The sequence below is a fragment of the Rhamphochromis sp. 'chilingali' genome (assembly GCF_963969265.1).
Source record: "Rhamphochromis sp. 'chilingali' genome assembly, chromosome: 14".
Lineage (NCBI taxonomy): Eukaryota > Metazoa > Chordata > Actinopteri > Cichliformes > Cichlidae > Rhamphochromis > Rhamphochromis sp. 'chilingali'.
The window spans coordinates 8408131-8432623 of record NC_137941.1 but is presented as its reverse complement, the minus strand read 5'-3'; the positions used below and the strand labels follow the sequence as shown (position 1 = coordinate 8432623).

Sequence of the window (24493 nt, the reverse complement as noted above, 5' to 3'; positions counted from 1 at the left end):
TCTGAACTGTTACTTTTTTTGATAAATTTCTATAAAAATAAGTGTAAACTATAAAAAGTGATGGCTTTATGCCATTATTTAAACTAGTTTACTGTCCTGTCAAAGTCTGCAGATGAGTCATTTTGTCTGTTCTCCTCAGTAATACACATCTAACACTGGTTCACACAATAACGCATACATCATTTTCACATCTTTCTGATAAATTACTTTAGTAAATAAAATCTGTTTAGTTGTTAATATGTTAAGATTGTAAGCGTTAGTGTCACATTTTCATATTTTGCAGGAAATCTTTGACACACATATCATTCCACAAGCTGACAGAGACAAACTGACAGTAAAAAAGTACATGATTCGTTAGGAAAAATAGTGAATAGTGCTTTCAGTGATAGTATTTTGATAGCTGTAATTGGGAATCCGAGGCAGAGGACCTTAAAAAGAAAGCTAGCAGGACACCCTCAGTAGCTAAAATAAACTTCATGGCAAAAACAGCAGCTAATGGAAATTGTGTGTAATTATGTGTGTATCACTTGCATTGCTATAATAAGATCCTGTTATGTTACCTTGTACTCTGCGTATAAAAGAAGAGGCTAAAAGGGGTAATTGAAGGTCTCTTTAACATCAGTTAAAAGCATGTTTACGCATCTCTAATCATAAAAGGAATCACTGTAAGCTACTTGTGCTTGCTGTTTCCTCAAAGCATACTGTATATAATTTTTGTTTGTTTGTTTGTTTTAAGTCTATGCAAGACAGAAAACTATTAAACAAACACATAATAAACTAAAAAGTGGAATCATAGACAATAGAAAAAACAAGTGAAAGACAATAATCAAATGTTAAAAGGCTGGGGGACCATGTAAAAGTTCTTTGAGAAGTATTTGAAGGAGATTTTATTCATTTGTGAGGCTGATCTCAGACAATCCCAAAAGCTGAGGAATGCTTAACTGGTTTGAAAACAGCAGAATCTCTTTCTGGGAAGCCTGTATGTACTTTTCAGAGAAGCAGCAGCTGATTTTGTGTCGGTTTCAAATACTGTACCTGTCAATCACAACTCTGTATTATAGCTCTGACAGCCTCGCTCCCATCTCCTGTCATCTGCCTGCTAGGATTAATTCATGAGGTGTGACGCATGCCATCGTGCGGGCCGACTGTGAGCACAAGTTCACAAACATCCTGACTGATGGCAGTTCAAATACAGAATGGCAGTACATCACCTGACAAGGTATTAAACTCACTCTGGGCTCTTAAATTACCCGAGGCATTTAAATTATGAGGAGCGGTTATTGTTGCTGCGATGTTCCAAGTATGGCTGCTGGATGAGACATTTCTGAGAGTCTAACAAAGAAGCATTTCTCATCACTGGCTCGATGGTATGGGAATGTATTATTTGCAAGGATGAGACGATCTGTGGAAATGATGAGATTGCAGTGAAGATTTTAAGATGTAAAGCGGCAGCAGTGATGTGTGAAGGATGAAGGGAACTGCAGAGGAGTCAGACAGGCATACTGTGTCTGACTCCTCAGCAGGATATGTACTGTAAAACATATGCATGTGTGTGTGTGTGTGTGTGTGTGTGTGTGTGTGTGTGTGTGTGTGTGTGTGTATGATATCATAATGTTTTGATAGTGTGTGATGTCCTGAGCAATCATGCAGCAGTCTAGCGGTTGGCTTTGGCAGCAGAGATTAGCGTCTGTGCAGAAGGAAACTATTTTCTAATCATGTGGTTTGCGCCAAAGTCCTGTTTACAGACACAGTCCTATATGCTTAATCTCAGTGACGAGCGAATCTTTCGGCAGGCAGACACCTCGCATTCCTCCATTCAACATAACCAGAGCTATGCGGGGAGCTTGGAGGGCGATTAGACAGAATTAGCGTGCTGACGGATTGATGAATGGAACAGCAGATAGCCACTGTCCACCGATGCAGAGAATACTGACAGAAAGTGAAGTTACTAAAAAGAGGAAATGAGCAAACATATGTATGAAAATGTAAGATGCCATTAAAAAGACATAAAAAGTCAGTTTTGAGTTCAATGTTGACATTTTTCTTTACCAATTCAGGATTAAGATTTTGTCATTACATTTCGTGAAACTCCAATTTTGAATTAAATATGAGGTAGGTTAAAAGTAAGGTCCTTACATAAATGTTTCCATGCTATACATGGTAAATAAATATGTCAGTGGTATGTTGTAAAAGTCTAAAACACTGGTCAAAATTTACAAAATTCCAGTTTAGTTTAGTTTTGTGTTAAAAGTAAAAAATATATTTATACATAGTATCAAGTAAGATGAGGTAAAAGGTATAAATTAAAATTCTAAATTCTTAATCAAGATGTCAAAATCACAGGAAATAAAAGTGAGTAAATATGTTTTAAATAATCATGCAAATATTCTAACATTAACATATGGCTTAAAAGCTAAATTTAAGCATTGAAGACTCTAACTATGCTTTAAAGAGTCAAAATTATAGGATTAAGGTCAAACATTTAATTTACTTAATTTTATTAGTTTAAAGTAAGAAATAAAATTAAAAATGAAATTAAAATGTAACTATCACAGTTGTGTACTGATAGGGTTAACTTTATCAAGCTAGTAATATAAGGTAGAATTTTAAAAGCCTGGTTTCAAAACATTAGAATAATATGAAATGTTACACAAAGGGTTATTAAGATTATATACTTGCAGATAAGTGAGCGGAAATTTTAACTGCCAAGTGAATATAATGAGTTAAAATTGAAAAATATCAGTAATACTTAAAGTTAAAAATTTAGTCTTGATTCAGCAAGTCAACAATAAAAAGTTTCACACTGAAGTTTCATATTACCACATTTCAAAGTTTGTATTAAACGTGTGAATGAAAGAAAATAGATCTGAACGAATCAAAATGCCAAACTAATTAAAATATAATAATAATAATAATAATAATTGTTTAAAAAAATGGTTTAAAATAATAAGAATCTTAAATTATTTAAACTTACTTACCAAGTTAAAAAAAATTTTTTTACAGTAAAACTTGAAAATGCTTACTTAAAGTCAAAATTTCTCACCACTAGTCTTCAGCCTGATAATAAAATGGTAGAGAACAGTTTGTGCAGTAACTTTAACAAACTGTTACCGTAAGCGCCGGGAGCCCAACACGATCAAATGACGCTGTCGGCTCATTTGGGGGGGCTGCAAGTTCAGGAGGGCTCAGGGGAGTCTGGATCAGACATCACTTCGTGGTACAGTAGCAGCTACAACCTTGAGGTTATTATGACATGACGTGTCTCACATTGTTGATCTTTTTCAGGCAAACAGCCCAACCATCCACAGCTTATGTAATTCCACCAAACTCCTAAGGGAAAGACATTATGAGCCTCAAGTTCTCTCTTTTTCTCATATTTATTTTTCCTGCCTGACCCAAAAACAGATTTAAGGTCCTTCAGCACATCAACAATATAAAACTTCTCTTATTTATTCCTCTTTAGTCCTCAGAGTTCTTTGGGGAGATCTTTTAGTGCCTCAATCTCAATCTTTAATTAAAGGAAACCTATAATTTTATCATTCAATATGTTCCTTGCATCAGTTTTCCCCCCCCACTTAAACTCATATCGTTTTTCAGCCGCTGAACACAGACTGCCTCCTGACACAACATGATTAAAATCTAAAGGAAACTTTCTGCTGCTGGGGAACAATAAATGAACCATTTTTGACCTTGACAAAGTCACCCTCAGGTTCAGTAATTATCTGTAGGGCACACATTTGTGTATATTGTGGTTCAAGGCACAGAAATAGACTGTTACTATAACCCGATTTCTAATATGTTAGAAGAAGCACACATTTTTTACGCCACAGTCCTGAATTATAACAGCGTTTCAGTAATGTATTACCATACAGAGTGCTGTTTAACCAACTGACTCACACTGATTATATCTGATTATCCTAAAAAATATCCATGTGTGTCCTAACTTTATTTTATAGAGCTCATTTGTCCCACACAATCAAAATTGTCAATCATAGCCTCCTATTTTTGTCTGTTTAACACACATTTTTTAATTGACTTTTAAGTTATAATATTTACTTTTTTATTAAATACTTTTAAATATGTAATAGATTTTTCTTTGCCCTATTAACATTATTTTGAAAGTATAATATTGGCATAGTAAAAGATTTTACTTGTTGTCCCCTAATTTTGCTTTAAGTCAAATGTGAAACTTCTCATGTTACACTTTTGACTATTTAACACAGTTGAAACATTTTTGTTACTTTTCTGACACATTTCACTTGATTTTTTTTTTTTTTTTTTTGGCAGTCAGAATGTTGGCCTTTGAAATTGTAGTTTTTAAAAACAGAAATGTAACTTTTCCCCACATTTTTGTCAGTTTTAAGGCTAAAATTCATTCTACATCTATAACTTGGTGAGCCCAAAATTTTGTCACATTTTTACACAGCTGTAATTTTGAGTTTTGAGCACAATTTTTATATTTTATAATATTGGTGTAGTTAATCTAATTAGTATTGATTTTTCCAGTAAAAATGTATACTTAACCACTTAAAATTGATTTGATGTCATCATTTACTGAAACTGCAACTTTTTATCTTAATTTCTGAATATTTAACTCATATTTTTTAGTTACTTTTTAGTTACTTTTGTCTTAAGTCAAAATTTGGCTTTTTTGCTTAATATCATTTTAAACACTGTTTTGAATTGAATAAACATTTTAACTCAATTAAAAACAGTGTTTGAAATGATATTAAGCAAAAAGCCAACTCATTATTGTTGGCTTAGTCAATCCAAATATTGACCTTTCATAAAAATACAGCATCTATTTTGAGAAAACAGAGCATTACCTGATATGGCACCTGAAAATATTAAACCAAAACTGCAAATACAAATCTTTTAATGTTTGTGACATAAGTGAACCCTTCAGGCCTTCGCAAAAATATAAATACTTAGCTGGAGGTCCAATAATCAGCTCCAAGGGGGACAGATTTTCACTATATGGACAGAAATGGACATTTATATCCGTATGTCTGAGACAGTATTAATTAAGTAGACCAAGTTTTAAATTTATTTAATTCTTCAACTTCCACAGTTCTGGATTATAACAGCGTGTGAGTAATATCCTAAAAGCTTGCGTTTTTGCCTATGTGTGTCTTAATTCTTGCTCTCATGTGCCAGACTCGTGTATGAGTCTGCCCAGGCACTCATTAACTCCTGACTGAGTTTTTATGGATCCCTTCCTGATGAACACTGAGGTGATTATTTGGGTAAAAGGGCAGCGGACACTTCCAGGATGTGGAAATCATGACACTGCAAAATGGCGGCTTGTGGCACTGTAAAATGTGAGCGCGGTCTAATTTGTGAGTCTCAGACAGCCTATTAAAAATAAAACCCTCATCTAATACCAACAAATACGCTTCCAAGTCTAAGCAGAAATCTTTGCTCACACTCCCACACACACACACACACACACACACACACACACACACACACACACACACACACACACACACACATTCTTTATTAACAAGGTAAAAATAACCTGTAAAACAAAGAAGATTGTTTCCTCGTCAGAAATACTATGGTCTGAATGATCTGCACCGAGCGCAGGGAGGGTCCTCGCTTCATTTTGTGTGTCGTCACGCCTGTGTGCACACACACCTGGAAATGTGTGTGTTTTGTGTTTTCTTATTGTAAGAGTTGTATTGCAACAGTACACCAGCTTGGCCCAGAGGCCCTTTGGCCCCCCACATCATCCATCTCTCACTTAGAGGGTCACGGAAGCTGACTGGCTGCTTTCACTGCTCTTCAGGATCTCCAGCTGATTGTAGAGGCCTCTCTTCTCAATCTGTATTTATGTAGTCCTGGCTTCCTCTCAGTCATTAAAGTTTATTGATTATTTTATTACATTTTGTATAGTTTGTGTGTTGTGTTGCACTTTAATAAATTGTAATTGTTCTTAATTTTGTTACATTTGAACTATTTTTTTGTCTTTTGAATTTATTGAAATAGTTTCTCGTTGGGTATTATTTGTTCGCTGTCTTGGTCACTTGTCATTCTTCCTTCTTCTCTGAATAATTTTGAACTTAACTAACCTACACAAAAGGTGCTGTGCAAATAAAGTTTGATTGATTGCCTGTTGGCTTGCGTTTCATGTGTTCTCGTATTACTCGAGCTCAGGTTTTTGGTTCCTTTTTGATTTTCTTGTTGGACGTGTGTTTTTGTCCTGCATTTCAGTCCTCTATCAGCCTATGAACTTTCCGATTGGCTAAATTTCTTTATTAAGCAGGGTAAACATGGATTACGATTTTTATACCATATTATGGAGACCTTAGAGCAAACATTTAGCTCCTAAAAGTAGTCCTAAATTTGATTCATTTATTTAATTGCAGAAATAAAAAAAACAACCTATAAAAGTCCTATGAAACAATGAGTCAGTCAGCTGTCGAGCCAACTACTGTATGAAACTAAATAAAGGAATAAAGGACTTTTGTTTGGGCTTTTACAGAAAAGGCTTTTAACCTTCATCTGTCTTTGGCTGAGTGCTGCGGGTGCTGCAGCAGAAAACTTGCACGTGCTTTAAGTTTCTTTGGAAAATGTATGAATTCTTGCGGGATCAGAAATTCCTTGAGGGCATGACTGACGGGAAACACAAACAGCAACCCAAAACCTGCCAAACCCCCCACAGTACAGCAGCAGGCCACGCCTGGAAACACACACACACACACACAGATGACACTATTTCTCTCCATTAGGGACACCTTTTTTGTTATTATTATTTGGTCAATATTATAATCTCAGTTCTTTTTACATAATTAGAACTTTTCTACTCTCACTGAACACTGATGGTGGGTGAAGCTCAGGTGGCACATGTGACACCACGCAAGAGACTCCAAGCAACTCGGAAATAACCATCACCATTACAAGTCGACCATGTTGATTAAAAGATGAACAGATTAAAACAAAGAAAGGCATGTTCTGGTTATTGCACTTGGCCCAGAACTGTTTGGTGTCCAAACTGATGCGTACTCTGAATGGCATTACCTTGGCCTCCAATAACACTGTAAGGAATCTTGGGGTCATTCAGTGTGGATGTTAACCTCTACCATCACTGCTCAGCAAAACCTGTGGACAAAAAAGGGGTGTGCCTTATTTATAAGACAAGACGAAACAATCTTGGTAGCAAAACTTATCCTGATTAGATTGTTTCCAGAATTGTAATTGAAATTAAAATCTGTAAATCTAGTAGACACAAGTAAAACACACACAGCCTGCAGTCATCCATGTATTACATACCATATTCCTTCCGTGTTCTGTTGGTGTAACTAATCCCTCACTTCCACTCCCCTCGGTTCGGGTAAATATATACCCGCCCAGCCTGTCTGTCTGTCTGTCTGCCTGGCCCTGGGCCTGTTCTGCCCTGCCCACACACACACACACACACACTCACAGGGACTTCTCCTTTACATTAGTGTACAAGAGGGCTGTAATTGAGCTGGCATGGGCCAAGCAAAGACTCAGTGTGTGTGTGTGTGTGTGTGTGTGTGTGTGTGTGTGTGTGTGTGTGTGTGTGTGTGTGTGTGTGTGTGGTAAAGATCATGTGTATGAACATGTGGGAATTTAGTGCACAAAAGTCTGCTCCCACAGTAAACAATGCTGTGTGTACACATAATGGGATTTTACAAAGTGTGTGTGTGTGTGTGTGTGTGTGTGTGTGTGTGTGTGTGTGTGTGTGTGTGTGTGTGTGTGTGTGTGTGTGTGTGTGTGCAGTCGCCCGAGGGAAGACCTACCTAATAATTTTCAGGTTTGTGAGAAGCAGCAGACTGGTTATGATTTACCCACACAAAGCCAGTATAATGAGCAACAGGGAGATAAATAATGTTAATAATGTGATACTTAATTAACTCCTGAGGGGGAGATGATTTTTTCCCACTGCCCCGCCTCACCCCCCACCCCCCCACATCACAGACAGGTCAGAAGTCAGTAATGGAGTAGGTGATACGCCCTGGGAAGCCACAGCCAGGTGAGGGAAAGGGGAACTTATATTTCAATCTTGAAAGTGAAAAAAAATGACACTTTGTATCTTTTCCAGGATTTTTAAGCCTAGGACATATCCACATAGGTTTTGGGTTTTTTTACGAGCTTTTCTGTGATTTAGTCAGGGATTTTCAAAAACTTCTTCAGGACCTTGTTGTTTGATCAGTACTGTTTGTCCACCATCTTTCTTTGTCTTGTCTTCCTCCCCTCACCCCAACCGGTCGTGACAGATAACTGACAGTTCTTCCTGTTAAAAGGGTGTTTTTCCCTCCCAATGTCACCAAAACGCTTGCTCCCAGGGGTCATATGATTGTTGTGGTTTTGTCTGTTTCTTCTTTGTATTATTGTAGGGTCTTTACATTACAATATAAAGCTTCTTGAAGCGACTGCTGTTGTGATTTGGTGCTGTATAAATAAAACTGATTTGAATTGAATTAAGAAGTCAAAGCCGAGTCAAAAAGCCAGCAGGTCAGTCTATGAAAAATCAATCACTGCCTCCAGCCTGACCCTCTTAGAATTAATAACTTCATTATATTTAATGAAGTCATGCAAATATTTACCTCATACTATGAATATATATATATTTTCTGAATTACACACCCCAAAAGGTTAAAATATGACCATATTATCAAATTATTTTAACACAAAAGGAATCAGGGCCAGGAGCTGAGTCTAGTATTAACATGCAGGTTAAAAGGAGAGTTTAGGATTTCTAAGTTTATGTAGTTTGGCTGCTTGTGGTTTGAGGGTTGGGTTTTTTAACTATGATGAGTTGTTGGTATTATTATAACACCTTTCCTTTTGAGTTTTTGTCCTTTGTCTGGTTGTTATCATTCTTGATTTCCTGCTGCTATGTTTTGTTTTTCTTGTTACCATGTTTAGCTTAACTGTCTTCTTAACTTTGATAGTTGTGCCTTGTATTGAGTTTTGTCATGATTGTGTTTATTTGTGCCTCTTTCCCAGTCTGTTCCCACTTCCCAATTTTCTGTCTATAGTCCTGTCTTCCCTTTAGCCTCACGACCTCCACATATGGAGGTTGTGAGGGGTGACAGTGAGGTTAGTCATTAACTGCTGACTGCGTAACAGGTCCTTTCTTAATGAATCCTTCTATTTTGATGGAAGACTTTTTCTGTACTATGTGGCTCCCTTTGAATGAGAGATAGTATACAATTTTGACAAAGCTCCAGGAAGCTCTAGCATCAGGAAAATGACATTTACAACATCTCATTGTAGATCAAATGTTTAAAAGAAACCATGATGCCATTTGTTGAGGAGTAAAGTTTCACAGGTCAGAGGTTGATAGTGTTAAGGGTTCAATATTGAGGAACGGTACAAGAGGTGTACCCTTCAATAGGCATGCAAAGGGTCTGACTTTGATATTGGAGACCACAATTTGCATCCATCAATCTTTCCCTAATCTAAACCACAACTGTGCTCTCACTGTAACCTGGAAACAAGAACATCAGCACTAATAGCAATGTCATTTATGGAGCACTTTCCACAAAAAAGATATAAAACCGAGAAATACCTCATCAAAGTGAAAGTTCTTCATAATCATTGAATAATATGTTTTCAGATGAGACGCAAACAAAGAAACTGTCTGATGTCCCCTGGCAGGTTAGCACCTTTCAACTAAGGAGGCCTCGTGTTTGTTTCTCGGCCTTGACTCAGGAACTACTTTCAAACGCCTACAAGAAGGTCTCACGCTGTTCTCCCACTCACATTGGCTTAACAGGTCGGCGACAGAGTCAAGAACAAACACCTCTTTTACTGTTACTGTGGACAAACAACTCTATGATTCATCTGTCTTCAGCACAGCATTAAAAGACCTCAGTGGCGATGACTTCATTGGCAAACTGTGTTCCTCTTTGTTTATTTTTGTAGTACAAGTGTGGTACTACTGAGTCTCCTGGAAATAAGGAACCAAAGAAAAGAATCATTCTCATTGTAATGTCTCACTGATGATGAGATAAAGAGCTAAGTAAACCAGCTACTGCTGGGATGGAATTTCTGTAGTGGTGGAACTTTTTCTGTCGTGGGATTTAGATGTAGGGATGCCCAGTAGCTGGAAATGTTCTGTAAAGGGGCAAAGATTAAGAGGTAAACCACACAGAGGGCAGTTACACTTTTTAATGAAAATATTAAACTTATTTAATTCAATACTACTTTTTAAAGTTTCTGAACTCCATGCCCACTTAGACATTTAATATTTCAGATCTCATTTTGCTAAACATAGAGCTCGTCTGCAAATGTAACTACACAATATCCTTTAGCGTTACTCACATTTTCCTTGTGGTTTCCAGTGTTTGTGTTTAAAGGTTCAGCTTCTGTGACTCACACTCCTGTAATGTTTAATGACTCCCAGTTAGTGTTCATGTTCAGAGTTGTTGTTCAAATGTTAATGAAACTAGTCTTCCTGTAGCTGTGCGGTGTATGGTTCACATGATCGCCCCATACACCGCACCATGAAATACGAAATTTGCATTTATTGGATTTAACTTAAAGTTAAGTTGAGCTTTTACTTACACATATCGTGAGATTTATCCTCATCAAGTACTGTACACTCAAAAAAACTAGTCTTACTCGCCTGACTTATTAAATTCTGCAGTGTAGTTCATTTGTTGGCACCTTCGAGTGAAATCTGTACAAGATTTTGTAAAACTTTTTCCCTGATGAGATGTGAGTGCTGGTTGGTGGGCGCCATGCTGCAGTGAGAACACAAGACTACTTCCCAGCTCACGCTCTTAACAAACTCCCCACAACCTCATTTCATCCTTCAACTCCATACTCGCCTCGAGGGATCCCGATCAATAATTCCACCAGACTGGAGCCCATAAAGAGTGAGCTGCGAGGGGGGCAATGCACATGGCGAGAGCCTTCAATGTGCTTCTTATGGTGGTGCCGGTAATGAAGGGGACTACAGTACATCTTTGCTCCAAGAAAGGCTTGCATCTATCAATTTCCAAGAAACCCTAAAAAACAGGCGAATGGTGTGACACCGCAGGACCTGAACGGGCTTCACGGGCGCTGTGGCTGCGACGCTTTGTCATCCACCCCCTGCACATGAGCCGACTCGAGTCCAAAACTTGCGGAGTTAAAGGGCTTTAAAGTGACAGCAGTGATGTGTGCTCGTGTATTTGGCATACTGATCAGGGCCTTGAACTACTGTGTGGGAGAACTCCCAGGCCCCATTCATTATTCAGGAGAGTGTGAGAGATATCTGCTTCCCAGATTACTTTCCCTCTGAGATGAAGGCAAGAGAGAGGAAGACGAGAAGATGAAGATAGAGAAGCAGAGGGAGAATTAAAGGAAATGAGAATGTGGTTGCATTAAAATATGTACACTGGTGTTTCAAACTTCTTATTCATTAAAACATCAGCGTTTCGTTAACTTTAAAAGAGTCGGATGAAGCTGTTCTTATCTCAACTCTTGATGTTTGGTTGGTGGATGTTTGGTGCTGTGGCATGCATGGGCGGTGGTGGTCAGGGAGAGCAAAGAGGTCATAGATCCCAGTAAGAGTTCATGACCTGCAGTAGTTTACTTGAAGAACTTTAAAAATACTGTTTAATAAAACATAAGTTACACCAGAGAGGCGCAGAACCGAGTAAACTGGAGGTAAAGCAAATGTATTTAATGCTGAATTAAAGATGAGTTTATGCAATACAGAGGGGGAAAGAGATGCCATCAGAGGAGTGTCTCATTAGGTCAGTTTATCTGAGAAAAACTCATTTTCTGACTTTATTATTTCAATTTTGATGACATCATCTTGCTTTATTTTGGTTATCAGTTTTCTCTCTGTATCTCTTGCTTTTACTTCCTGTTTCTAGCCATCTCTTGATTGTTTTCACCTATTGTTAATTGTCTCCTTGCCCTCACCTGTGTCACTAGCTAATTATTCCTTTGTATATGCATAGCCCTGTGTTCCCGGGACATTCTCACAAATTAGATCAACTTTCAGTTTCTCTTTGTGGTTAAATAAAAAATATAGGAAAATGGCTCTAGCCTCTCCTGACACAATAGAGATAACCCAATTTCTCATTCATATCATCATTTTCGGATGGCGGTAGCTCAGGAGGTGGAGCAGGTCATCCACTGACTTTAAGGTTAGTGGTTTAATCCCTGCTGCTCTCACCTGCATGCCAAAGTATCCTTGGACAAGATACAGATCCTGATGCATCCACCATTGTATGAATGTTAGTGTTATGTTAATAAATATTTAGAACCAGGATTTCGTTGTGCTATGACGTTAACCTACTTTGGGAGGTTCCCTTTGTTTGTGTAGATTTTTATCAGGACCCTGGTGTGTGTTGTTACTGCAGGACGATGTTTGTGTTTCCACCTCCGTGTTTTTATTCCTGGACTCTGTTAAAGAAGCTTTGCATGAAAATAATCTGTCTTCATGTTACACCGGGGCTCGGTGCAGTTCATATTGTGTTAAACAAGCTGTTTTAGCTCCACCCCCTTAAAGCAAACTTCTTTCTGATTGGCTCCTATTAGTAAAAGAAGCTTCGAACATGTGGTGGGTGGGGCTTCTGTGCCTGAGATGACCATATTAGCTATATCCCCACTATATTGCATCATAAAGATCCAAGAACAGAAAAAACCTTGAATGTTTGAAGCCGTGTGTAGCCCGAGCAGAAGTGTTGTATCTACTCTGACCTTAATGTAACTCCACCACAGGAACAGGAGGCATGTGACAGGAAGTAACAGCAGAAGAGACCCACTCTAAACGCTTCATAACAGTATCTGACAATAACTGAGCTATGAGGCCTGTAGAAGATTGAGACATTTCAGATCAAATTAACTAAATTTAGTAACATCACATGTTCATTATGTGGCATCAAGCTGCCAGATCTGTAGTCAACTAAAACACGGAGTCCTCTGAATGAACAGTGGGAGCTTTTTGTTTATTTCTTCTCTAGAAACAATGATGCTACCACAATATGCAGCTCAAACTAAGCTGGTAAAATCCATTTAAGTGATTTATTTTCTTTCCTGTGGTACAAAATGTCCTGTTTGCTTCTGCACCTGCCAGCAACTCTGCAACATGACAGAGAGTCTGCAGCAGTCTGCTTCACAATTGGATTGCAGTGAATATGAAAGGGAGGCTGCTTCTCCTGAGAGATTTGATAAAAGAGCCCAGAGATCTGAGGTTGAGCTGCACTTCTTAGGAGAAGGAAATAGGCAGGAGCTTTATATACATACATGTTTTTTACATCCTCAGCTGCTGAAGCTAGCAGCGCTTCGGTGCCGAGCTCTCAGCTTGGCAGCGGTTAATGTCTGTGTTTAAAACCTACAGATTAAAACGTACACGCAGGGCGCAGACAAAAGGTTTGATCTGCTCCTGAAAGTTGATCCCCTTGGCGATCTTTCCTGCTGAGCTTGAATCGACTCACACACCTGCAGACGTAAAGTTTAATGCACACACCAATACCTGGGGAATACACAAAACCAACACACGTGCACTCGTTTTGATGGCAGATAAAAGCAGATTACGACGACTCGTGCTGCTGCAACCAAGAAAACAGCTGTAGACTGAAGCAATCCAGAACCTTCGGTGGACGAGTGCTCGACTGTGATATCAGCAGGTCACGTTATTAAAAAGGAAAGACTTAAAGAAACACCTATAAAAACACTAACCATGAGCACACGGTTTGGCCCAAATCATCAAAGTTTTCAGACTGCAAGGCTCACCATTATTGCCAATGTACATCACCGATAAATTTAAATAAATGCCCCAGAGCTTTCCTGGTAATCATCAGCTTTCCTTCACTGACCATCCATGCTCATTCAGACCACACACACCGCAAAAGGTGTTTGTGAGGACCTTTTAAAGCCTTCGGTGCAACTAAGTGACAGTAATTTGAGGCATCATGTGAGGAAAATAACACAAATAAAATAAAATTGCCTGTGGTTTGCGTTGCAGGCAGTAATTCCGGCTTGGATTATGGATTCTATTTGTGACTTTTATGGACAGAATGAAATGGACGGTGTCAGGTTTGGTGGAGGCTGTTATGGTTTGGGGCTAGCTTGGGGTTCGTTGCAGTTATTTTTCCACAGCAGAGGGCTACAGGTGGCTCTTTCCCAGGATGGTTCTTGCCTTTCAAACCTGCCTGTCATGATTAGTCGGCATTTTGAGATCCAGCTCGAGTCATGACTCTCCACCAGATTGTCATCATTCAGCGTGTTTCGATTATTACTCCTCGGCTCGTGTTGTTTCTCTGTTTTCGTAGCCTAGACTTATCTGTTGAGCCAATCACAAGCAACAAAAGCCTTTCCCAGGATCTCCAGGCTGGTCTGTATACCCTGAGAAGAGAACCAAGGAAACATACCTACCAATCACACCTACCTGCCACCTCCAACCAATCTAGCTTCTCTGAGTAACTCTAGTCAGTCCGTTCAAAATCGAGCCACATTGATACCCCAGTGATTCACTGGGTGTCGAGTCCTTGCTGCCTTCTGAATTTTGTGCAAATAAAGTTGTTGAACCGCACTCTCATCATGACTACAGAATCCAAAACAGTGTCAGGTGTCACGGACCCAGCTCCGGGGACTCGGGGTCCGTGAGCAGTGTGGACTACTGTTATAATTATTGCTGTTATTTGGTGATGTGTGTGTTGTCTGCACTGTTCTTGTGACTCCCCATCCTTGTATGTATAGGCAAGTGGGTGTGTCTGTGAGTGTGGCTGAGTACTGGGTTTCAGGTAGGCCTGGTGGGTGTGTCCTGTCTAGAGGATGGCCATACCTGAAGCAGATGATCACACACACCTGCAGCTAATGAAGCATCGTTGGGGAGCTTCTTAAGACTGTGGCTGAGCGTTCCTCGGCGTGGGATCGTTGTGTGAGACTCCACGTTAGTGTCGATAAATGTCAAGTCCAGTGAGTGCATGCCTGCGGTAGTCGAGTGTCCCGACAAGTTGCCTCTTTGTTATTTTCTCCAGGAAGGAGCAGGAAAGACAAGAGCAGCGAGCATGGGGTGCGGGGACACACAGGAGCGGAGGAGCACGGAGCACGAACTTGTGGGTGAAGACACGACACGGAATTCAAGGGGAAAACACGGGGTTATTCTGTGAACTATTTACACCACTGTAAATAAACGCACTGCCTTCATCATTAAGTCCTGCATCTTGGGTCCTCATTCCTCTCATCCCCATGGTCTGCCACACAGATCGTGACATCAGGTCCTTGTTAACCACACTGTAGTTTGCATCTGTATCTGCATATCTCAGTAAACATGGGATTTCTAAACACAATAACAAATAAAGCTTTATCTCATCTTTGTTTTTTCACAGATGATTGGTCATGCTGGCTTTAAGCTCACACTGGAGATGTTTACAGTCCAACATGAAGGTCAGAAGGTCTCCCTTTTACTGCTGGAAAGGTCCTAAAGGACTCTACTCTTTAACCCGACATTAGCTATGTTTAAAATGTTTTTTTAAAACACAAAAGAACCAAACAAACATAAAATTCATATTCTGATTGCCCAGGGTTAAAGTTAAAGTTAGGGTTAGTGTTCCTGAGGTATATCTGTGTTTTTATTCTGCTCATTTGTGTCTGCATCGAGGTGAAGGTCAGAGAGCTTAACTTCAGGCAGAAGATGCATTGATGTGGTTGAGCCTCTGAACCAGACGCCTCCTCCTGAGGTGTTTCAGGGAAGTTCAACTAAGATGAGACCCTGATGTAAACCAGGGGAGAAGGTATTTCTTTGGCCATCTCTGCCCATCCACTTCTTACACTGACCCACATAAGCACAAGAAAAATGGATGGCTGGATGCTTCTATTTCATGTGATGGTATTCAAGTTTCACAGATCTATCCTGACACTAAAGGACTGAACTTGAATTCAAATTTGAGATACTTTGATAAGAAGGTCCTCTTGAAGACAAAGAACAAGTGAATCTGCTTGAAGCAATATAGGAAGATTCATCTCACTGGATTTGTAACACTCACACTGCCTCTGACAACCACTGAAAACAGCGAGATGAAGTTGGAGAGACGCAGGTTTGTGCCAGCTGCTGCAAACTCGGTTCTGAACTCGAGGCGAAAATGTGGTCTCAGAGTTTTTCAGATGCCATCAGTGTGCGGTGATGGGGGGAGAAATAAGCAAATCTGGAGCTCCTTTTAAAGTTTGGTAATCTGAGCGGTCGCACGCAGTCCCAGCCCACATCAGGGGAGCCCCGCTGAGTGTGAAGGCAGAGGGAAGCACAAGAACGCTGTTTATAATGCTAATGCTGTGCTACATATTCCTGTGGGGAGGATGAAGGAAATCTGTATGAACTACACGTGATTTTTTTTATATTTTAAATTACGATTTGATTGGAATTGTTCCATAAGACAACTCATTGTGAAAGTTAAAATTTTCAGATATTTCAGGAGCGTTTCTGAACAAAATCCAATTTTCCACATCTGTTGTTCAGGTTTAGATTGAAACAGGATCAAGATACAGCCTAACTGTGAGGACTTCACTGGAAATATAAATGCTAATTATTTAATTAATGTATTGCGTTTACAGCAGATGCGATAAATTAATATTCTCTGTACAATTCTTTTTTTTTTACCTGATTTTTGCATCAAAAATGACACAAAGTCATAATTAATGACAGGAGAACGTTTCAGAATATCTGTCATAGATAAAATAAAAAGTAAAGGTTTGAGAAACAAAACCGGAGACAAAAAAATAAGTCATAAATGTTTGTTTGAGGGTTAAAATGTAAACCACAAAATAAATTTTTGTCAGTCACAGCCTGAAACCTGATTCTCTCGTGTGAAAGTGCTTATACATCCTGACACCACTGCAGTTTAAAAGGAATCTTTGTCTTGGCTATTTGTTATCTGACACTTACAGCAGTATCAGTGTTGGGTAGAAATATAAGCTACATACTATCCTGCAAAACAAACAATTTCTTTTCTCTTTGGTCTGTTTGTGTGTGTTTGTGTAAATGTTATTTTTATAAGAGAAAATGTAATTTTTATACAGTATTTATTAGACATTCTTTACAAAATAAACAAAAACAATTGTTAAGCACTCATTTCATACATAGTAAAACACAGAGATAAGATTTTATGTGAATCCTGGACTATGCAGTAAGTTCCTTTCAGATTAAATGTTCTCGATATACAGGACATTTAATGTGAAAGGAATTTACGGACAGGAAGAAGGAACGAACAGAACAAATTGGGTTTCCTGCAGCGGTCAGGCAGCCTCTGAACATTAAGTCAGATTAGAAGTATGAAATACAGCTCAGACTAAACGTGCAGGTAACAGCAGAATATCATAAAGCAGCTTCTCACCTGTGGAATTCAATCCTGTCATTTAGTTTGGATTAAAATGAACAAAAGCAACACGAACTTTAGTGTTTTAGAGGTTTAACGGGTCAGATGACTGTGTGTGTGTGTGTGTGTGTGTGTGTGTGTGTGTGTCTGAGCCTCACACTACTTCTTTCTCCATTTGTTCTGCAGCGCTGCTCTCACGTCTGATCAGAGGAGCTGCTGAGTGTCTATTTGAAGTGTCCTTGAGCAAAGCACGAAACACTCACCTGCCCAAGAGAGAGCGAGAGAGAGAGAGAGAGAGCAAGTGTGTGTGTGTGTGTGTGTGTGTGTGTGTGTGTGGTAAAGTGACTTTAAAAAAGTGTGTGTACAGCTGTTTGGATCTGAGTTTCTTAATGTGCTGCTGCAGAGCTGGAAACTTTACGCAAGTGTTTGTGTCAGCATTGTAATTTTTTCTGTGTGTGTGTGTGTGTGTGTTGTATACAGGATTGCAGAAGTGTGTTTTAAGCCTACCTTATAGCGCTGTTTATACGATTCAGGGTGTCCAAATTGCTTTGTGCTGTACCTTTTGTTTGTTTAGGTGTTTTGTTTGCGTGTGTGTGTGTTATTTTTAGGGCAGCAGAAGCAGCAGAGGAACGGTTTGGAGTGTTTTAACAGGCTTCGTCTGTTTTCCTGTTTGTTTGTTTGTTTTTTCAGGTGTGTGTGTTTTTGCGGGGGGTCAACCTGGAGCGCGTGAACACACACACTCCTCGTGTCCGCACAAACACCAGCGGCGTGAACAGCTACAGCGGTCGCCTCGCTTCTGTCGCCATCCGTCTGTCGCGTGGTTGATGGCCCATCACCTGTCGCCGGGTGGATGGTGTGGGGACATCTGAGGAAAGACAGAGATGTGAGGAAAGAAACTGAGACCGAATTAAACATTTCTTAGTGTCTCAGCTTGTGTGTTGTTTCAAAGATGGCTTGCAAAGGATGCTGGGAATGAAAACAAAGCAGATAACAGAAACGACAGACGAAGGAGAGCGGAGGAAAAGAACACGGAGCTGTCAAAGAGCTTTTAAAAACAGCATCCTGCTGCTCTAAACACCCACCGTGGCAGGAAGTCTGTATTATTCCACAGCTAAAAATAGTCCCCATTCTATATCCTCCTGTTTGCCCAGCTTGTTTTGGAAAAGGCTTTTTTTAACCATTTAAATCTTGAGGACCAACCAGCAGGCTCATCACTGACAGATGGTCCAATAATAAAAAGTACTTGGAGGATAAAATCAGTCACATCTGAGCAAAGTTCCTTTAAAGGATATTTGAGTTTCATTTAAACTCTGAAAACACTCGCAGATAGAAGATGACCCTGGTAACCAAATGCAAGCATTTCATGCTCCAAGTGACCCACAGGGTGATGGGAGCGTTGAAGGTTTACTCATAAGTTTCCTTCAGTGAAAACAGATCTGCAGTTTATTCAAACTATGATAGATTCATCATATTAAAAAAGAAATGTGTTGAACAGAGCATTTTCTCTTCAGACCGTGACTCTTGGAGTGGGTGAAAAACAGTTTTTAATGGATCTTAAAGTGTTTTCATACCTGAGAACTTCATTTAGACATCTCCTGTACTTACGACACCATGATGGCTCAAACATGCTGAAAAATCTCTACATTTCCCACCCGTGTGTACGTTCATGGCCTCTAGCTAAAATAAATAAAACATTCACAGTATGAAGGTTAAAATTTTGCATGGTTTCAGTAAATATGCTAAAGTAACTTCACATAAAAATCAGCTGACTCTCAATGATCCAATAATGATGTCAGCCTTATCCTTCTATGATGCCATGTGATCATTTCTTCACCTGGCTTTCACATCATGGTGGTATTTAATAAAAGACTGGCCACTAACAGCCTTTCTTTAGTCTGATCGCTGTATTTTAATTATAATCAACAGCTGAGGCTGCAGGGCTTTTATAAAGAAACAAAATGAACACAGAATGGAGAAGTGCTAAACTGACCAAAAAGGTTTAGTCTGATGAGCCAGAATCTAAATACCTGCCTCACTTCATGTTAGTCCCTCTGAAGGCGTCTCAAAGTATCACAAGCTAATGCCTGAATTAGGTTGTGACTTACGACGTAACCAGAAACCCGTCTTAACCCGACGCCCTGACCTTCCACGTAACCTGACGTGCACCTCCTGAGAAATGTAAATTCTACATAATTTACCGCCGGATGCTCCTAGCACAACCTAGGTCTCAACTGATGTCGAGAGGTGACCGGGCGTTTTAAACCGTAGCACCTACAGTCATGGCCAAAAGTTTTGGGAATTACATAAATATTGGAAATTGGAAAAGTTGCTGCTTAAGTTTTTATAATAGCAATTTGCATACACTCCAGAATGTTACGAAGAGTGATCAGATGAATTGCATAGTCCTTCTTTGCCATGAAAATGAACTTAATCCCAAAAAAACCTTTCCACTGGATTTCATTGCTGTCATTAAAGGACCTGCTGAGACCATTTCAGTAATCGTCTTATTAACTCAGGTGAGAATGTTGACGAGCACAAGGCTGGAGATCATTATGTCAGGTTGATTGGGTTAGAATGGCAGACCTGACATGTTAAAAGGAGGGTGATGCTTGAAACCATTGTTCTTCCATTGTTAACCATGGTGACCTGCAAAGAAATGCGTGCAGCCATCATTGCGTTGCATAAAAATGGCTTCACAGGCAAGGATATTGTGGCTACTAAGATTGCACCTAAATCAACAATTTATAGGATCATCAAGAACTCCAAGGAAAGAGGTTCAATTCTTGTTAAGAAGGCTTCGGGGCATCCAAGAAAGTCCAGCAAGCACCAGGATTGTCTCCTAAAGAGGATTCAGCTGCAGGATCGGAGTGCCACCAGTGCAGAGCTTGCTCAGGAATGGCAGCAGGCAGATGTGAGCGCATCTGCACGCACAGTGAGGCGAAGACTTTTGGAAGATATCCTTGTGTCAAGAAGGGCAGCAAAGAAGCCACTTCTCTCCAAAAAACCCCCCATCAGGGACAGATTGATCTTCTGCAGAAAGCATGGTGAATGAACTGCTGAGGACTGGGGCAAAGTCATATTCTCCGATGAAGCCTCTTTCCGATTGTTTGGGGCATCTGGAAAAAGGCTTGTCTGGAGAAGAAAAGGTGAGCGCTACCATCAGTCCTGTGTCATGCCAACAGTGAAGCATCCTGAGACCATTCATGTGTGGGGTTGCTTCTCATCCAAGGGAGTGGGCTCACTCACAATTTTGCCCGAAAACACAGCCATGAATAAATAATGGTACCAAAACACCTTCCAACAGCAACTTCTTCCAACAATCCAACAACAGCTTGGTGAAGAACAATGCCATAAGGCAAAGGTGATAACTAAGTGGCTCGGGGAACAAAACCTTGAAATTTTGGGTCCACGGCCTGGAAACTCCCCAGATCTTAATCCCATTGAGAATTTGTGGTCAAGCCTAAAGAGGCAGGTGGACAAACAAAAAAACACTAATTCTGACAAACTCCAAGAAGTGATTATGACAGAATGGGTTGCTATCAGTCAGGATTTGGCCCAGAAGTTGATTGAGAGCATGCCCAGTCGAATTGCAGAGGACACTGCAAATACTGACTCTTTGCAAAAATGTCATGTAATTGTTGATAAAAGCCTTTGAAACTTACGAAGTGCTTTAATTATATTTCAGTACGTCACAGAAGCAACTGAAACAAAGATCTAAAAGCAGTTTAACCCTTTACAGCCGATCGGAGCGGGCACGCTCTGTTTTGCGTAACTATTTTTAAATCCCGGTAGCTCTGCAACCACGTAAGCTAGCGCAATAATTTTTTTTGCATATGAAACCGGAGGAATTGTACTTACTTCTTATGCCATCAGCTTGTCCTAGGTCACAGTTTCCTTCCACATATAGCTTTGCAAAAACTGCATAAAAATCACTTGCAGCAACAAAAACATGATATTCCAGAAACACGCTTCGCCGATCCATCAGCTGTTTGTAACACTTCCTACGTCCATCAGCGCGAACTATCACATGACCGCATGACCTGCCCGAAACCGGAAGTGACGTCATTTTGCGGAAATGTAGTTTTTTACTATCGGGCCCTTATGAGCTTGTGTTTTACTTGTTATGTGTTTTAAAAAGTTATGTTTGAGTTTATGACTTTCTGTGTCGTTTCTGGGATGCTGAGGACTCATATTGCACTGCTGGAAATAGTTTATTTTGATGCATATGCTGTTATTTTGCAAATTTGCACTATAATATTTATTTTCGTTTTTCCTGCAGTATATAAAAATTGGTGTATTTCAAAAATAAAACTATGAAGACACTCAAAATAAATTTCCTGTGGTGGGAAACTAGTTTGTGTAACTTTTTTGTATTTACAGTTTTGAGGGATAAGCCTCTTAAATTTCTCTAACTAGAAATATATGTTAAAAAAACAAAAACGATTTTCAATTTTTTTGTAGTTTATTGCACTTTTTTGCAATTTATGTAATTACTATGCACCTAATGCAGACATATTATTAAAGTTTGGGCTATAATGGTTGTATTGATGTATAGCAACTTGAAATGCTCCCAAAAATGGCTCCACAGCATGTAAAAATATAATATAAGCTCTGGCGGACTTGGTTCTATGGTAGGTCTTAAAGGGTTAACAGCAAACTTTGTGAAAACTAATATTTGTGTCATTCTCAAAACTTTTGGCCACGACTGTAGACTCTGGAATAACCTCCTTGTCTATCCAGTCACGTCACATCTTTTTACTTTGGTTTTTGATTCTAACTAGTTGGTTATCTGGCTTGTTGTGTTGTCACCTACTGTTTTCTTATTGTTTTGTTTCAATTGTCTCGTGCTTTTACTGACTGTGAAGCACATTTTGATTTGATTTGATTTGATTTGATGTAACGACACATCAGGCTGGCACAGCCCACAATGAGTCTGATTGGAAGATTACGGTGTATGGTTAAGACGGCTTTCTGATTACATCGTAAGCTACGATGAGGATTTCCCACTGAAGCATAATTCAGGCACATTATGTCAGGAAAGAAGGAGACAGTTGGAGCCGACATGGATCAGCTAGCATAATGCTACCCTTTGATTTCTGCAGACAGCTAGCAGCTACAGTCAGCTATGATGCGATCCACCTGTCAGTCACAGAGGCCACCCCCCTAATAATGCAAACTTCAAGCCTGAATACATTTAAAACAGGTGAGTTGTAAAAGTATCCGAACATCTTTACAGTTGTTATGATGGGAGAAATTAGCTACAGAGACCAAAACAGGTGGAAAATTTAACATGGGCGTTTATGGGGACTGACTCACTGGTGAAGCCTCAAGTGGACATTAGAGGAACTGCAGGTCTCCAGATGTTCCTGTTGGTTTCTCAACAACCTGCCATCTACAAACAGATGTTTTTGGCAGACAAAAATCAAATATCAGATGAAGAGGAGAAGGCCCGGGCTGACAGATACAAATTCATGGTCATTACAAAGATGCTGATTAGCAGCAGGAAGGTGGCTCGAAAGGAAGTGTCTTTAAAAAACCTAAAAAAGTCTATAAACTCATCCTTCCTTTCTTCAGAGAACCCCTCCAACATACACACACATGTTGCCTTATCTCGTCTCCTCTTACCTTATTCCCCTCTGCTTCCTGCTCCCTCTCTCCTTCCTCTGCCCCCCCCACAACCTGCTGGGAGCTCGTTATGGCAGCTAAAGAGCTAGACCCTAAAATCAGCATTTCACCGTGTTCCCACAGTCTGCCCAAACCAGTCCTAAGGTCAGAGGTCAAAATTAAATGCATCCAGACTCTCTGGGAATCCAGTGGGCAGCTTTCGTGGTTGTTTGCTGGCGGTGGAAAAATTATTGTGGGTTTCTGCTGCAGAAAGTGCAGAAAACTCCAGACTTTATTGACACAAGTGTAGTCGTTACCGGAGAAATAATCAAACAGAGTCAGACAAAGGCTCCATTTTCCTCGCCAAGACGTTTGAATCCGAACATCATTGCTTTTATTTTTTTGATTACCGCGCACACCAAAACACCTACAGAGCCCAACAGCACAATAAATCCGCGGCTGAGGTTTTTTTATTGTCTCATTTAGGAGCGATTTCAATAACTCAGTTTGTGCGGCTTGTTTGCTAAAAGTCAAACAGCAGCTGCGGCGAACGGAGGGACAGAATCCACTCCGAGAGGGAAAATGAAGCCACGGGGACGAAAAAAGCCGAAGAATTTAAAAATAAAGGCCGAGCCATTCATTGTAAATCTTCCAAGCAGTGAGCTTTCTCTTCATAAGTGCCCTTCATTGATCCTGCCGGTCGGCGGCAGAGTGCTACACATCCACCCCCATCTCTCCACCTCTGTCTCTTATCCCAAAAGCAGCCACAAGTCAACAGCTCTGACTGCGTTTTTAAGTGCTCCTCCAAAAAGAGAAGGGTGTGTGTGCATGTGTGTGTGTGTGTGGCGGTTTACCCCAGCGGCTGCATTCCTTAGCCCCCGTTAGCATTCAGCCCACATAGGTCATGGCCAGCAGCCTTTTGTGTTCGACCAGCCTCGCTGTCACTGCAGTGCCGTCGCTGAGTGTGTGTTTGTGGATACAAATGGGAGAGAAAGTCAATGGCAGCCACACACACACAGTTTGTTGGTGAGCAGCACTCAGAAACAATCAGGAAGCTCCAAAGGCTTTAACAAAAAAAACTGTTGAAAGAGTCACATGGTTGCTCACAAATGTCAACCAGAAAAGAAAAGAAGGGAGAAAAAGGGAAGTCACGGCTCAAGTTAGAGCAGGCTCGTCTTCTCGACATGACTTTGGGCTCTTTTGTGTAACTTTGTGTGGCTTTTCCAGTATTTCCAGTATTACTTCAACCAAAAATCCCACTTCAGCCTGTGGACTAAAAGCAAAACCCCTGACCCTCCACGGGTCACCACTGGCCTGGTGGATGGTTAGAGGTTGAGACCATTAGACTGCCTGGGATAAAAACAAGAAAACACAAATATTTCAGAAATCAGTCACAAACTTGTTCAAAGCTAAGAAACCATTTTGCTATTTATCAGGCAAATAAACTGAAATCACACTTTTACACTCAAATTGAAGCCGGCACCCTGAACTTCTCTGAGAAACTAATCAAGGAAAACATTCAACCTCTGAAACAGTTTCTGCTCATGAATGCAAGAAAATAACTGCAATTTGGCATCTTAATTAAAAAAAATCAAACTGTG

At 40.0% G+C, this 24493-nt stretch overlaps 2 long non-coding RNA genes across 2 annotated transcripts; one reads left to right on the top strand and one right to left on the bottom strand.

The window, feature by feature from the left end:
• Positions 1–14732: 14732 nt before the first annotated feature.
• On the top strand, positions 14733–15427 carry LOC308410371. Its single transcript, XR_013974172.1, has 3 exons — positions 14733–14869; positions 14958–15035; positions 15309–15427. It is a non-coding gene; the product is annotated as an uncharacterized lncRNA (long non-coding RNA).
• Positions 15428–16978: 1551 nt separating this feature from the next.
• On the bottom strand, positions 16979–24236 carry LOC308409475. The gene is made up of 2 exons (XR_013974015.1): positions 23747–24236; positions 16979–18153 (listed from the first exon to the last, which is right to left on the bottom strand). It is a non-coding gene; the product is annotated as an uncharacterized lncRNA (long non-coding RNA).
• Positions 24237–24493: the final 257 nt, after the last annotated feature.